The following is a 5,530-nucleotide window of genomic DNA, read 5'->3' on the forward strand; positions in this document are numbered from 1 at the left end:
CACTGCCAGAATTTAGCCAAACTAAAAATTTTCATTTGTAATTCTGATCAGACATTATTAGTATATGTGTTGTTACTATGGTATATATATATCAATATGCACTTATACAAGACACAACTACTTCTCTACATTTAGAGAAGTCATATATTCTTCAAATGTACAGGGAAGAATGTAGCAAGGCCCATGTGTTAAGCTCCATAGAAATCTCGCTACTTGGCTAGATCAGGTGAGTAATTCTCTTGAAACATTGAATGATATTTCGCCTTGAAAATTACTTAGTAGCTCAAAATACATGGAATACTACTTTCTTTCAGGTATTGACTTTTCATCTACATGACCATTCTAGATGCTTGATAATGAAGCAATTACCACTCAATATATTGTGGATATCTTTGAATGAAATTCTGTGTAATAGTTTAGAAAGCAATGCTTACAAATCCCTTTGAGTCATTGGTGGATTGCCATAATCAAGTAGTAATCATGCAATGTAGTGCATACATCTCACCTTACAATAACACCCAACAGCTCAGAAAACAAGGGCCACAATACCCTTTTAGCTCAGTTTTCAACTTCCTAGCTATCGTCTTCAGTTATTCAAACTGTTGATGTATTACGTATTAGATCTACTAGCTTCAGTCATCATAATTTCTTACAATCAGGTGTTACTCCTAGCCATCTCAATCAGGATGACATCGGTGAAAGCTCAGCATACTGTCAGAGCTTTCTCTCTCTTCCAACATTTCCTCATCTAGCTAATCATGTACATTCAAATAAATACTTTCAGCGCTTTCTTCCTCAGTGGCTGAGTCAATGTGACATGAGATGGCATCCTCATCCTCCTCTGGATAATCAGTATCGACCATTGATTCTTGTTCAAACCAGTACACAAGAGGTTCGTATATAATGTATGGACACAACTTATTGACAGGTTGCACACACTTTTATGCAGCTAGCACACACTGTAACTCACTCATTAATGGAATTATCTACCAGAGTATGAGGTATGGACCTATTTAGCCAGAATCGAACTGCTTCTGTGCCTCCAGCATGTATCAAAATCACATTCAGTTCCCATACAGGTACAACTATTTTTCCACAATCTTGTCGTAGTACTTTTTCTGACATATGGCAGCCTTTTCTAGTTATTGAACTGCATACTTGTGAACTAATGCAGACCTTAACCACTCTACATATTCTTGTGGATATTGTGAAACATCTTCTGTACAGGGAGGATCATATATCATGTCGAGAGCGAGCTAGATTTCCTATCCAAACAACCTATTGATCTTTTTTTAGATGTTTTGTACACCATCTTGATGTATGACAATGTGCTCATCCCATTCAACTTGGCTTGGATTAACAGACTTAGCAAGCATATGCTTGCTAGTTTGTATCATCCGTTATGCCAAATCATCAGTCTACACAACTCAAAGAAGAGTTGGCTGTTAAAATTAACTCCCAAATCTATGTGCCTTTCTTCCAGTGCTGTGAACTAGGTTGTTCTGTACCCCAGCAATATATCAGTTACATACCAAGTGGAAGTATGAACCATAAATATGCTTTGACCTAGTTTGTAAAATAGATGATGGAGTGGATCAGTGGAATTCAGAGCTATACTTTGTATAGGAGATACAGCAAAATCTCTGCTTGAGCTTACCCTTACAAGTATGGAACATTTTCATTGAAATGTGGCCGATGTGATCGCCATTGAACATTAGCAAATGTGCCTGTCACACTTTGATAGTCTTAGCATTATGCAAAGTCTGGATAATCTTATGCTTCAAAGCTCCAGGGGCCACTAGTAGCAGTACAAACTGAGAAGCCTAGCCTGGTGGTGGATAATGATGATGAAGAATACCTTCCTGCACTCATAACTGGCTGTGAAAGTGCTACTGATTATGTGCATTTATGCTATGTTCCTTGAACTGTGCTGGTCGATTTTCACCTTACTGCACGCCAAGAATCATTCTAAGTTTGAGTCCTTCAGTTTTTCTTTCCGTAGCTCCCAAAGTGTTAATCTAAGTATCCATCCACTAGTGAAACCTTCTTCTTTCTTAATCCTGATCAAAGTGAATGTTTGCCATACGTCATGATGGCATACAGAGCAACTGCGCAGATATCAACAAGTTTTTTTATTGAAGTGTTTATGTTTAAGTAGGAAGTCTTACTCCCTGTAGATGTGATATATGGTCATCCCTTCTAGAGTAGAAGGTCTGGATTAGTTGACTCGTAAGAATAAGTGCACCAAGAGCTAGGAGAAGCTGCCATATGACAGAAAAATACTATGATAGAACATTTAAAGGATATATCAGCATAAGGACTCGGTGTGGCTTTGGTATGAGCTAGTGACAAAGAAGAAGTTCCGTTTAGGTTATACAGGACTTTTTTGTGATCCAGTTAATTCCTGCTACCTCCTATCAGATAAATACAACAATATACATCACACCATCAACCAAAGCAGTTCAGTATAAAATCAAAAGAAGAAATCTATATACAACAAAAAACTTGAACAACTGAGAAAACTACAACAACGTGAAAGATGATACAACAATGAAGCACAACCTAACCTTGTTATCAACAGATCAGATCGACCACTAAACGACACTAAACTACAGCTTCTAAACAAAGACAAACTTTGTCATCAACCACAAGACAGTTTCCTGCCTAGAAGACCACACTAGAAGATTTATCCAGAAGACTAGTGATTCACTAGATAAAATAATAAAAGACCACCCCACCTTAAATAGCATTCAACTACATGAAGAAATCCATAACCCTTGCCACCAGACTTTTATGATAGGTAATTACAACAAAATGTGGTTTTCTGAAGTTCCTAAAACTGCATTTTAAACAATTTTTTTAATTAAAGCATTCTCTAACAAGGCCATTAACATAGTCAGCCAAACCCATAAATTTAAGACCAATCTCACAAGCAATGAGATGAAATTAATCTATAATCTGATAAAAGACAATAGCATTAAAATTCTTAAAGCTGACAAAGGCAACACTACTGTAATCACGAACAACACAGTATACATCGACAAAATGAATGACAACCTTTCAGATAAAAAGACATTTAAGCCCATCCCAAACAACTCAACAAACATACAAAGATAATTTAATAACTGAAGGTCTTTATTTTTATCTAAGGAAAAATGACCCATACAAACTCCAACTCTATGGCATTCCAAACCACACAAACAAGACTTCCTAATACGACCTATACTATCTACTTATGATTCGTTTAACTCCAGTCTTGGCAGATACATGGCCTGGGCTCTCAAACCTTACATAACTTCTGCAGGTTCCTATTCTTTAAAGATGCCTTTAATTTCAGAAATACATTAAACCAACTAAGCTCCTAAAGCCTTAATGGCTAGTGATATATATATACATGACTGTTTCCATTTAAGTTGAATGTGAGACTTATGATTTGGATAGTTTATATAGCATGAATGGTAAATTTAGTTATTTTTAGAAGCAATAGTTTGTTGCAAGTTTGTGTACGTAACTGTTTATGAACCATACATTGTGTAGTTCAATAGTTATGAGTTGATGATTGTTATATCATTGCATCAAGTTATTAGAACCTTCTGAGTTTCTCTCATTGTTTCGATCGACTATTATTGCATCATAATATCTAGTTGTTTTTGAATGTTCTAGACCTTTGTCGGGGTATAAATACGCGTCGAAAATTTAGTTTTATTTATAGATCTAGACTACGTGATTGTGAGTTTAGCATATAGTGGTGATTCTTAAAGTGAAATTATCACAGACTGTATTGTAATAACAGAGTAGAGAAGAATAGTTCTTCTTGTCAAACTGTGTTCTAAAATAACTGAACCAGCTTGTGTGGACTTGGAATAAAAAGAGACATTTATTTAAAGCTCTGATTATAACTGTGTAACCAACAGTGTAACGAACATTTGTATATACGTTTTAATTGTTTTAATATATTATTTTAAAACAAGTGGACTGAGTTGCTGTTTGCTTATTGTTGAAATTTATCGCCAACAAGTCACAAACACCTACTGTAAAGCATCCAGATCATAAATAAAACCTGACTGCTAGCTTTATTGTTGTATCACTTTTAATCAAATTATCCATCAAGGAAGCTTATAATATTACACTTGATCTCTACAGTAAATGACTCCAATCCTTAAAATTCACAACAACAAAAACAAACTTCGTTTTCATTATCAAATTTTTTCTTCAAATAAGTGATTTAACATATCGAAACACAAGCCATAGAATCTGTACTTTATCTTCCTCTATACTGCTACAGATATTTCAATGACACCTTTACTGGTTTCACTTATACCAAACACATACATACCTTCTTTGGACACATGATCTCCACTTACATGAACATTAAATTTACTACTGAACACGAAAATAACGCATACTTATCTTTATTTAGTAGTTGTAGTAGGCATCTGTAGCCAAGTCTCGCAATACTATACATTAGATACCAAAGGAAATCTAATTTTTAGGCACTTTCTTGAATGGCTGTATAGTTCTATTTGGGACAAACACACTCTGTTGCAGTTTGAACAGGTAAAGGTTGTTGTTGAGGGTGAAGGCTATTGTGCTGAATTCTTTCTGATGGTCCTTTTTTCTATAGCTTGTTGGGTTATTTTCTTTTCATTTATATTCAAGCCATCTTTCAGATAGCTTTTCCAAGCACTGCAATTTTCTGCTACTTCTTCCCAGTTGTCAATACAAACTTCAAAAGTTTTCATATCCCTTTTGCAAGCATCCTTGTATCGTAGATGGGGATGCCCAACTGATCTTTTTCCTGTCTCTAGTTCCCCATACAGGATGTCTTTTAGGGTTCTTCGATTTTTCATGTGCCTTGTGCGTCCAATCTATCTCAATCTTCTCTGGTTATATAGTTAGAAGATGTTCTACATACTGGCGCACTCAAGCACTTTGCTCTTGGCAGCGCATGTGGAAGCTGTTGAGCTTCTTTTTAATCTTTACTTAACCTCGACATTATTAGATTTGACACACAGTTCAAAAAATCCCTTTCACAGGCCTTTACATTCCGTGAAATTCCGCCCATGAATCCAAACAAAAAATCTATTTACCTTAAAAAACTTATAAACACAGTTTCAAGACTTTGCATAACTAACTACAAAGATGAAGAAATCAATATTTATAAAGCATTCTTTCATTCAAATTAGCAAGTTTCCACCAACTATTGTCGAAAGATTTTCACACAACCACCACAACGAAACCTCAACACTCAACTTACAAACAAAATGGACACTAATATACCAAAAACCAACACAACATTATACTACAGTTTATCATTCATCACTGAATCAGTTCAAAATTACTTAACACTTGGTGAAAACTTGCCATTAAGCATAAAATTCCTTTCGACTTCAAATTCACTCAAAACCTAAACTAAGGGCCCCGGCATGATAGGTGATTAGGGCACTTGACTCGCAGTCTGAGGGTCGCGGGTTCGAATCCCCGTCCCACCAAACATGCTCGCCCTTTCAGCCGTGGGGGCGTTATAATG

This window comes from Limulus polyphemus, unplaced genomic scaffold (assembly GCF_000517525.1).
Source record: "Limulus polyphemus unplaced genomic scaffold, Limulus_polyphemus-2.1.2 Scaffold1025, whole genome shotgun sequence".
Classification (NCBI taxonomy): domain Eukaryota; kingdom Metazoa; phylum Arthropoda; class Merostomata; order Xiphosura; family Limulidae; genus Limulus; species Limulus polyphemus.